The following is a 12565-nucleotide window of genomic DNA, read 5'->3' on the forward strand; positions in this document are numbered from 1 at the left end:
TTTCTTAGGATTATACTCTGTAATGCTTGGGTATGTTTAAATTAATTTCTAAATGATTGTCATTTAATAGGTAACTAATTGACACTGCCTTAACTACATCAATAATACACACTAGATATTAAGAAGGTATTTGAGTTAAATTTCTAAATTTCCTTTTAAGTGTGTGTAGGATTGTGTCCAGCTGTTTTAGGAAAAGAAATCGTTATATAGTCCTGATAACCACAGTTTTAAAACAGGTGGCTATAAACAAGTAAGTGAGTTCCAACCCACAGAATTCTCTTTTTCATTCATCTTTGTTTGTGAATACACATGTCCAGGGACAGGTTTAGATTGGAGTAATTCAAGGACTGTATGTGGCATGGAATGCAACATTATTCTTTGCCCTGTTGACCTTTGCTGTGATAAGAAAGAACCAAGCATCATAAATAGGTCCAAAAACCCACAAAAACAATTCTTTCTTGAAAGTGACCAAGTAACTTCATGGCTCCACTGTCTCTGATGAGCTGTCCTGGAGCAGGCCATCATGTAAAGAGCATGTCTCTCTACATCTGATAAGCTGGCCTGGACTATCTCCACAACACTACCTCCTTTTCCTCCACAAGAAGAAAACAAAGGTGAAGAAATGCAGTGCGATGTCTTTGTTAATTAAGTAATCTTTAAAACATCCATGTATATTTCTCACTCAATGACCGCCAAATTTTTCTAAATGTCATTTTCAATGACTTCTGGAAATACTAACTCTCACTATCTGACTGCAAAATACTGAATCTCACTAAACATTTTATGATTAATCACAGTCATTAATTTCTTTCATTAAAAATGCATATCTGTCCTTCAGGTTGAAGGAAGTAAGAATTTATCTGACATTTATTAAATGAAATAGTCATGTATTTAATTTTAAGTTATGCCCTCTGACAAAAACCAATGTAAAATTTTAGTTCTTCATTTTTGTTATTCTACAATCTGAAATCACTTGTTCTATGCAAATTGTTTAATCATTCATCTCAAGGACCAAAAAGAGGCACCTTGAAATATCATAGGATTCTTTTTTTTTTTTTTTTTTTTTTTTTTTTTTTTTTTTTTTTTTTTTAATTGACAATAAGAGCATTCCCATATTTGATGGACAGTCATAAAGATGGCTTTAGGATTTAATTAAATATTTTCCAGTAGATGGCAGCCTTTTACAGTGATTGGAAATCATGAACGATACCTACGAAGGCTTCTGTATTTGACTACTTATCCCCTTCCTCTGCAAACATTGGTTAAAAGCTGTTTATAACCTTGCTTTTGCAAATGGACAAAACCTGTTACATACGCTCACTTTTATTTTCCTATATCCATAGGAAATATCTATGTCTGTGTCTGCCTACAATAAAAAAAGAGACTAGAAGTACTACCTAAAAAACAGGAACTATAAATGAAAATGCTAAATATTCCAGTTGATTCACTTGATAATATCTATAGTCAAGATGATTTGAATTTTTTAATGCTACTCATATGATCTGGAGCAATACATTTGAAAATTTTTGTGATATCTGAGACTGGGATTGCACGGTATTGGAATTCAAATTCATGTCAAAAGCATGCTTTTCCACTGGCTTCCTCACAATTTAAAACCTTGTATTTATTGTGAAAATTCACTTGTTAGGACATGATTCTTTCCCACCCCTAATGCAATTCATTAGATATAGTAATTCATATACTTCCTCTACTTGCACATGGTACTGTAAATCAGAATTCTAAATAAACTCCCTCCCCCAAAAAAAGACCAAGACTTTTGTCCTTTTATCACTTCACACATTCCAATGTAATTTATTTTCTTAAGCTTTTACTGCACTCTCCCACCTTTACTTTTTCTTGTTTTCACTGTCAGCTTGGAGATCTTGTACTTCGAGAACAAAGATATTTGCTTCAGTGTCAGTGAGACAGGATTTGGTGAAAAAAGGTGCTATCTCTTAATAGAGATATGTCTAAGTAGGCATGTGGTTCAAACACAGCCTACCAAATGATAAACCGTAACAAAGTACTGACAGAGAATTTCTGCTGGGTGTGAGGTTTCTATTTTATAAATGTTTTAGTGCAATAACTTTTATCTTCCAAATATTTGAGATATTTCAGGGCATTCAGTTCTTTTCTGAAAAGGGAATTCCAGCCCCATTTAAAAGGAAAAAATTCAGGATATAGAAGTAGGCATGTATGATGTTTCTACAAAGCATTTTAATTTGAGGATGAATAATTCTATATAGTAAGCAAAGATGGAATGGGAGGATAAATAAATAAATAAACTTTAAGCAATGTGATTATCTTATATCCAGGGTGCTGTGTCCAGTGCTGGACTCCTCAGTACAAGGATATGATTAAAGGATTGAAGCATCTTTCATCTAAAGAAAGGATAAGAATTTTGGGATTATTCAGTCTGAAGAAAGAAAAGCTAACTTGACTCTCTTCCCTCTATTTAAATAACCAATAGGAATGTGTGAAAAAGACAGAGCCGGAGTCTTTTTCAGTGCTTCCTAACAAAAGAACAGGAAGTAATGGACACAAACTAGAAAAACATGAATTTGAATCTGAGCACAAGAATATGCTTTTCATTGAGAGGGTGATTAAGCACTGGAAAAGGGTGCTCAGGGAGCTTATGGAGTCTGCATCAGTAGAAATATTGAAAACCGATCTGGGCTTGATATTGGAGAGGCTTCTTGAAACTACTCTGGTTTAGCTTTGTGTATTTGACTAGGTGATCTCAAGAGAGCCCTCACAACCTCAAATATTCTGTAATTATATGTGTTATAGACAGAAACTTTCAGGGCAATTGAAAACTCCTGCAACATCATACAAGCATTTCAGACTGTTATTATTTCTGTGTTGTCAGAAGCTTACTGACAGTTACTGAAAATTACACAGGCTTACAAAATACTAATGGCATCCCAGTAGTTAAGTTTCAAATAGGAAGTAAACATTTTTTTGTAAGTCCTTTTGAATGATTATTGAAAAACCCTTTTGCATCTTGTTCAGAAGTCATATGAAGTCATATAGCAAGTATATAGAAGTCATACAACAAAATCTTACAATTTCTGAAATGCTCAAAGCACTTCAAAAGGATTGATGTGCAGTGCCAGTGTACTTCCCTAGATACTAATGAGTTTATCAAAAACATTTATTACTTTATTTTCCTACAGAATTCAATAACATATGGTGGAATGCAAAATTGACAAATCCTTTACTGTCATAATTATATCACACATTAAAAATAATGCTGTGCTCCTGGTTAGGCTGACTTATGGCAAGCTTTCTTATTTTTATTGATAAAATCATGAATTGGATCTGGGAGATCTAGGAGCTCCATGATGAGATAATTTTTTTAAAATTCTGGCAGTTAAGGGTCCAATAGTTGCCTTTGTGAAAGTAAAACTGCTGTAACCTTGTGACATGGAGAGTAGGACTATAAGATTTAGAACTAGTTGAGAAAAATACATCAAAATTATTTGGGCTCATCCATGGAGTGATCCTCACTGCTCCACCATGGCATCAGTCACTTACCTACTCTGCTTCCTGTAGAGCAGATCAATAGTCTGTCCTGCTCCTTGTTAAAATGTGAACTCCAGTTGATCTTTGCCTTGTAGAAAATGAGAGAATGTGATGATTTGGTCCTGTTTTCCTTTTTTCTACTAGAGGCTTTTAACTTACTGATGACAGGAAAAGCAAGTTCCTCAATTCTTATATGAAAGTCCCAAAGAAATGAAAATAATGTGAGAATCAGATGTTTTACAGATCCTGTTCTATTAAAACTTATTTGAATATGGTTGATATTGTCTTTTTTATCAAAAAACTACTAAAATAAAGCAGAGGATGGCTTGTTATATTTTGCTCATTCAAAACTAATTAATTTCAATACATACCTACAAATGCTGTTCAGAACCTGTGACAGAAATTGTAATCTAGGCTATAATTTTTATTTTACATAGTTCTAATGCTACTTTCAAGGAAATATGAAGTAGGTATTTATTAAGTTAAAGTATTAAGGAACAAACTGACAAATACTCATAATTTATATTCCTCTGAAATAAAGTAGTTAGATATGCAGATCTTGGAAAATATTTTAGCTTTATATTTGTTTTATAGTGGATTATATCCTATTAAGCACTATCACAAAACCATTGTAGTTACTTTGCAATTTTAGATAATTAAGGAAAATTGTGCATTTACATCCAGCAAGTAAATAAGCACAAGATAATGGATAGATTAACCATCCTGAGAGCCCACTGGTGTCTCCATAATATTTTCAAAATGTCTGCATGTGAAAGCAGCTTTTTTTTTTTTTTCTTTTTAAAAATAAGGATACATCTTGGATTTTTCTGTCATCTGTATTTATTTTCTGCTTTACTGTATGGTTATCTTCAACAAGAGAATAACCAAAATTAAAAGAGTGTTCCATTTTGCTTTAAAATTTCAAACAAAATACTTCTTAGTCAATCTCTTATTGCATTCCCAGCATATGAAAAAAGAATGAGAGAGCTCAGCTTGTTTATGCTGTAGAAGAAATGAGTGTGCAGGGATCTTATCAATGCCTACAAATATCTTAAAGATGGGTACCCAGAGGATGGGACCAGTCTCTTTCAGAGGTGCCCAGTGACAGGATGCAGGGCAGCTGGCAAAATCAGGAACACAGGAAGTTCTGTCTGAAGATGAAGAAAAACTTTTCAGTTTGAGGGTGACCAAGCACCAGAACAGGCTGCCCAGAGATGTTGTGGAGCCTCCTTCTCTGCAGGTACTCAAAACCCACCTGGACACAATCCTGTGCAGCCTGCTCTAGGTGAACCTGCTGTAGCACAGGATTGCTCTGGACAATGTCCACCGGTCCCTTCCAATCCCAACCACAATGTGTGATTCTGTGATATTAAATAAAGTATGTGTGTCCATTCTGAGGCTGTTCAGGCTGACTTAACTGTAATTAATATTATTTTTTCATTTTCTAAGTCCCAATATCCATTTATCAGTTTTTCTCCATCTGTTTTTCCTTCTGTATTCCTAAACTATCTGCCATTTGTTACAGACTGCTTTTGTTCTAATAAGTGAAAAACACCTAACATGATAATGCATCTGAATGTGGTTCTAGTAAAACGAATAAAAATATAATACTGGGTAGCTCTGGTCTTTATCACCTTGGAAAGCCCTGTTGATTTCTTATGTAACATAATTACACATTAATTAGATCCCAAGGCCTCCAAGGCAAACTTGTGGAATTAGTGTTTAAATTGCTGCATTAGTTTTGTCCTTTTTATTTTGGCCCTTATTCCTTTGCATATCAAATACTAAAAATTAATGGAAACTTGTTAAATTTTTTTTTTTTTTTGGGGGGGGGGAGGGGGTTGTTCAGTTTGGTATGATTGTTTGGGGGTTTTTTATTGATTGGTTTTTGGCGCTTTTTAAAAATTTTATTTTATTTTTTTTCTCCCAAGGGTGTAATGTGAAGAATGTTTATGAAGACTGGTTTTAGTGAACAGATACTTTGTTTAATTTTATGCATTGCTTTATATTCTGATTACTTAATGAAGTACTCAAATTTTATTTGTCCTAAATATATATCCAATGATGACCCTAATGTCTGATCTTCTTGTCTATAAGACAATCAAGGAGGACTGTTAAGGAAATATGGCTAAGGACTATGGGAAGTGTTTTCCTTCAAGATATGGACAGTCCTGCAATTTTCTGGTGGTAAAATAAAATCACATTCTCTTTTATGCATGGACATTTGAACTTTCAAGATGATGGCCTAGAATAAATATGTTGCAGGTTTGTTGGTTTGCATGGGTTTGACCCACACTTTCTGAGGGGCAGCCTGGCAGAAACATGGCTAATATTAATTAGCGAGACGGCATGATTGAGTGTGTCTTGAAAAATCAAAAAGGTTTTAATAAAGAAGGAAAAAAGAAAGAAAAAAAATAAACGAGCACAACACAGAGACAAATTTTCTGCTTCCTACAACACCTCAAAAAGCGTGGAGTTTCTTTGTTCTCACTCTTTAGTACTTAATAGCTTAGGTGGGCTTTTTGGCCCTTGGCCCAATGAGATGAACAGCAGACTTAGAGTTACATTCTCAGAGTCCAATCCACACTTCTCTGCTGGCTCTCAGCCAATTACAATGAGAAACCCAAAGAACTTTCCAGCTAACTCCCTAAAATGTCCAATGGTAAACTGAGACTCTTCCTCTATTTGGAAGCACCTGCTGGAGGTGTAGGGATTGTATCATTACAGGTTTGGGTCTTTTTATTGGCAGGTACTCCTTTAAATTAGACAGAAATAGGCCTAACGAGATTTGATATTTAGATGCTGAAACTGGACAAGAGTAGGCTTTTAACATGGGGGTAATAAATCTTTGTTTAACTGATCAGGGATGTGATGTATTCTTATAGTTTCAGCCTTTTAAGTCAGGGTTAGACATCATTCTAAGGGGCAGTCTGTTTGCAAAAACAAAAGTAATATTTCTTAGCTGGGGTTCTTTCATTTGCATTATGATGAATATTAAAATCAGAGACAAAAATTGGTCTTCTGGTGTTAAAAGCTACTTATCTAATATAAGTATATGCATTAAATTCTAGGCTGTATGCTGCTGCCAAAATCTGTTTATCATTTGAGATACTCATAATACCTGCTTGGACTCCAACCTGTGGTCCAGAGACTTCATAAGTTTCTTAATTTCTTATCTTCCAGCTCTGTGAGGATGTTTTACGTACCATCAGGCAGCATACATACAGTTTGTTGTTACAAATACATATGTTTAGGCAACTGAATTTATATCTTTTTACCAGATTCTGAATCACTATGGCAAGTTATTCAAGTTCATTGACAATTCTCATACAATTACAACATCTCCCAGACTGCACATAAGCATTAAGTATGTGTAGGTGAGATGATGTTTAAGTGTCAGCTCAATGGCAGAACCAAAGCAGGAACCTTACTGTAGACATCCTCCTTTATGTTAGAACATTCCTGCTTATTCACCTTCCAGACTGATATATTCTTGCTTTGCTTAAAACACAAAGATGTGATTTTTACAAGGAGGATTCAAGAATAATCCATCCTTTCCCCTTCAGAATCCCTCCTCAATGGTGTTCAGGACATTTTTATCATGTTGATCTGAACCCAAAGCCATTAGAGATCAGCAGGCCCTGAGGACAAGTTTTTTTTCCTGTGGTCAGGTAAGGTGTTAGAGGAGTTATCCCCTTAAGCAAAAGCAAGATGTTGTGGGGCAATTCAGTCCATGCTTTCTGTATGCTCTAACTGGAAAATTCTGTACACTGGAAAACAGAAAAAAATAAAAAGAGAGATATTTTGATTATTTGTTTTGACAATTTTAGAGGTTTATTACAAAATTATATTGTGTGGAATTATTTCTGCTTTTGCAAGAAATGAAAAGCAACTGGGACATATTGCAGGCAGATGCAATAGAATAGAAAACTTTGTATTAGGCTGTGATTAACCTATAGCCAACTGGTTGCTGCAGTCAACCAGCCCTTGGACTGATAGGAAATTGATAGGAAATTGCATAAGACTTCTATAGGCTCAGATGACAATTTGATTATAAAAAGCAGAGGAAAAATTGAACTGAAGGATGAGGTTAAGTTTTCTGTGGGATTTAGACAGGCAGACATTATCTATATCTCATGCAGGTGATAGAAATACTGAGTAATAGAAATCTGAATAGGTAAAGATAACGTTTAAAGGATATTGTAGGGAAAAACTAGAGGAGCTTGTCAAAGTCAATCTTGTTATTGTAATCTGGTAAAATGGCTAACTAAACAGTAGAAAATTCAGGGAATAATAAAAAGACATGTAAACAATTAATGAGACATGGAAGTGATATTAAACAAGGCAACATATATATATATATATATATATATGCATGCAGCATATATGCATATGTATGTGCAGCTGAATAATTAGAAATCCAAATACAAGGCTGCAGGTAAAGCAAAATGGGCCAAATTCATTTATATTAAGACAGAGATGGACAAAGGAAATTGGCCAAAGCCTTGAAAAGGTTCATGTTTAAAAAGGAGAAAAGCATGTATTTAAATTCCAGACATGAATTTTTCAAGAATCAGAATCCTATTGGAAAAGATCAACAAGATCTTGAAGTCCAACCTTTAACCAAATACCATGAAAGTACAGAATTAAGGGATGCTTAAATTCTTATCTATTCTACATAAAAATAATATCTGTCAGACAAGAGAAATACTGTGGAGCACAAGCAGGAACTGTAACTGGGATATGCAAGAAACATTTTCAAGCAGAAGAATATTAAAAATGTTAAATCTTCGGGCAGATCAAATATTTAGAGTATAGTATAGTATTTTCTATACTATAACTTAGCATGTGTGCGCACATATGTATAATGATGATTTACAGAATGACTGACCAAGCACATAGAGATATATCAGAATTGGTCTGGTCTTTTTATCACAGATAAAAGTAAATTACAATCACTTAGCAGTACTTTAAATAGCATCATGGAAGAAGACATAGAAGAGAAAACACTTTATTTTGAGTGTGTATATAACTCCATGGCACTATCCATCTCTGAGTCAGGGTGAACAGTATTAGGGCAGTAGAGTCAGATGCTAGTAGTCAGAAGTCCCTGGGGTATGTCTACACATTTCTTTCCAGTGAACAGATAGTTTAAATGGAATATGGGTCTGAATTCAATGTTTACCTGTCAGTGTACTGTCTGTACACACCAAATGAACTTTGTCTCTTGGGGTCTTCTGTGGAAGGGAGTGAATTGTCAACTTATTTAAGAATTGCGAAGAAGTTTTAGGTGCTGACAGCTCAGTTTGAGGCTTCTGCTCCTCAAGGATTTGGCAGATAGGAACAGTAGCTGGTCTGAATCATCTGTTGAGCTTAGACACCCCAGTTCTTAACCTTAGCTCCATCTGCCAGTGCAATTTCAATTGATCTCATTGTTTTCTAATAGCCAATTAACTGCAGTAAAGATCCCTTAAAACTAGTAAATGCTGAGAAATATATTAATGTAGGCCACAAAGCAAGGCAGATCATAAAGAAAAACTGTACTTTCTCTCCCATCTATGAAATGTGCCAAATCAGACTCAATATGTGCAGTAATGAAGAGGTGAGCTCCAGTAGTGAGGGTATTTATTAAGACAAAGGAATTTCTCATGTTATCCCCATTAATTTCTTTTAATGTTCTTTTTAATCAGTTAAATATAGGAGTACAAAGGAACAAAAACATATATAGGAAAATAAGTATTTTGAAAAAGTTAAGAAAATGTTACTGATGTCAGTCAGTAAGTCATAAAACAAAGAAATATTCTGCTGTAAAGCTTTTGTAGTAAGGTTCAACTAAGGGTTCAACTTTGTTTCAACTTTGTTTTAGTCATGTTGCATTTAGAACTGATTTTTACCTGGCTAATTCAAAGAATTACATATAATGTGGGACACATAAGAAGGTAAATATTAAATTTTTGAAGGTAGCTGAATTCTAAGGGCATCTATAATACTAATTCTATAAATTAATATTCATTAATATTTGTACAATTTGTTGTACATCATATTGATTATTTTTTCTACCACTATGCATAATATACCATTGCATTTTATAATTTGGATTGAAAATATTTAGAATTAATCAGATTTTTCAATTCCAGAATTAGATATTGGCAGAAGTAGGGCAAAGATAGGACCCAGTGGTTGCCTCAACAATGGCAGCATTTAAAGCTAGGTTGAATAAGGCTTAGTGGGAGGTGTACCTGCCCACGGTAGAAGGTTTTGAACTAGATCTATAAGATCCATTCCAAAACCTTATGAACCTATGATCTCATGAGACTAAGATTACAAATTATAAAACAGTGTTTAATATCAAGTTTGCTTTCCTGAGGCTAGCTGCTTCTATACAGGACTTGGACTTACATGAGTGATACAGCAAAATACTTGTACCAAAATGCAAGTACAGATTACATTTAATATAGTACAGGAATGGAAATATACAGCTGAATTGGAATACAAATGTGATACCCACCACACGCTATCCATTGCATACTCACTGTCATTAGGTTGAGCAGCCTGATTGTCAGGAAGGAATAAGTGAGTTGAAACGAGCTTAGTCCTATTGGTCTTGTGCTGATTTTTGCCTAGGTAATTTTCCTCATAGTAACTTGTATGGGGTATTGTTCGGATTTGTATTAGAAACAGTGTTGGTAACATGGAGGTATTTTTGTTATTGCTGAGAAGTGACTGACTCTTACACAGAGTCAAGGTCTTTTCTGTCTGTCGCACCACCTCGACCCCTGAGCGCAATGGATATTCCATTCTAAATGGCATCAAGCTTAGCAGTTGAAGCTGGGGGAAGACGTAGAAGGGGAGGACATTCACAGGGATAACATTTATCTTCCCAAGTCCTTGTTACACATGATGGAGCCCTGCTTTCCCACAGATTGCTGAACACCTGCCTGCCATGGGAAGCAGTGAATTAATTCCTTGTTTTGGTTTGCTTGTGTGGCTTCTACTTTACTTATGAAACTGCCTTTATGTCAACCCATGAGCTTTCTCACTTTTGAAATTCTCCATCCATCTTGACACAGAGGGGAGTGAGTGGCTGTGGGTGAGGCTAAACCACAACAGTTTTCTTTGAAATTCACTTTGATCACTGTCTACTTCTTACAATTTGAATTGCTAAGAAATAAATCTACATTTCTGTGCTGGTCTCGCCAACTCAGGAATATATTTGCAGTCTTCTGATAAACTCAGGAAAAGCAGTTACAGAACTGGTGGATTCATCTGACTGATATAACTGGTTGATTTGGTCATTTCATGCAGCTAGTTTATCCACTCATCTGGTGAAGCCATTTATCTAGAAAAAAGGCCATCTTCTGATCAGCTCTGTGTTAAGTTCATCTTTCCTTCTCAAAGCCTCCTTCTATTGTAGGCATTCATTTATTGGTCACAGTAAGTTAAAAGTGTTTTACTTGCCGTTCATATTGCTATGCAGCTGTTCTTCTACTTTCTCTGTTTTTTGTAGCAGAATGACACTACAAATAGAAGAATCGTTATTTTAATGATTGTTCAGTGACATCACATTCCTGCTCTTAAGTGTAACAAATGGACAAAGGAAAAAAAAATATATATATATAGAAAACCTAGCAAGGATCTGGAAGTGGAGACTAGTTAAAGCTATCCAAGGTTCCAGAAAGTTAATCTAGTATTTTTATAGCAAATCTACACACAGTTTACTACTTAGTAGCTGTATCTTTTTTTGTAGGCCATCAAACATAAAGGGAAAATGTTAACAGCTACACTTCTCAGTTCTGCTGTAGAGATATCTCTGTAGTTTCTCTCTATACCTATCTCTCATCCTCTCTTTGAATAGAAGGAATGAGGCACAAGTTAGCCGTAGTCAGATTGTTCTGGTGAGTACGTAAATAATTCTGACATATCTTTACATAATTCATACTAACAATAAGGAACGGCAGAAGAGACTTGTGGAGAACAGCAATCAACTCTACTTTTCATAGAGAAGACACTCTTAGTGTCATGCATTTATGTAGCTAGTACCACTTATGTCTGGACAATTGTTCATTATTGTGTAGTTTTCCTAAACTGCTCTTAAAATACTAAGAAGACCAGCTGTTTTATGGAAGAAATCTAATTACCCTGAGTAGAGGTTCTGCATGTGGTGCTTTGTCTTTCTCAGTAAACATAGAAAAGTAGCATCACTTCATGTAGAGCCATAAGAATAACTGATTATGTTTAAAAACGTTTTAGAGTAAATGAAAATAGTTTAATTCTATTTGATTTGTAGTTCAGATGACTATCTTTACAGTACCATGTTAACCTAAGGCTTCATTTTGCACTCCAATCCACAAAACAATCAGGTCAATTCAAAAGACTTCAGTGCATTAACAAATTTACTAACTTAAAATGTTATCACCTCATTTATTTAGAGATTTTGACCTCATTTATTTAGAGATGAAGCAAGACTAGCACAAACTTTGGTTCTAGTCTCAGAATGTAGCCCCAAAACCAGGCTTATCTTACCACAGACTTGCTTGAAGTTTATATCCACAAAAATGCTTTACTTATACATTCCCGTCTTAGTCTCAGCAGAAAAACTAGGTGCAAGAATATCAGAAAGGAGTCTTATAAGTGGGAGCAAAGGCATGAGAACACTGGAAACATATGTTCATTCTGCCAAAGTGTGATGTGAATGCAACAGTGATAAGCCACAAGTGAAACTAGACACAGGATTTGGGTGAAAATAGCTCAAGCACAAGTGAGCAAGCCATAACCTACATCCAGGAATGGATACTAGCAGCAGCATAGGCTTGCAATAGATCTAGCAGAGTCCAGGAAAACTTTCTCTGCTGGCAGATATATAGTAAGGGATTATGTCTCTTGTAGACAGTTTAATGATTCTGTAGATAATACAAAAATGAAGAGAAAGATTGGCAAGTAAAGGCTTAGAAAGATTTTATGCTAATGCTTTCCTACTTTTCTTAGTTGTGTAGAAAATAAAATAATCTATTATTATCTTCAATTTCTCTTCTGGGGATAG

Source organism: Sylvia atricapilla, chromosome 1, assembly GCF_009819655.1.
Source record: "Sylvia atricapilla isolate bSylAtr1 chromosome 1, bSylAtr1.pri, whole genome shotgun sequence".
NCBI classification, from domain to species: domain Eukaryota; kingdom Metazoa; phylum Chordata; class Aves; order Passeriformes; family Sylviidae; genus Sylvia; species Sylvia atricapilla.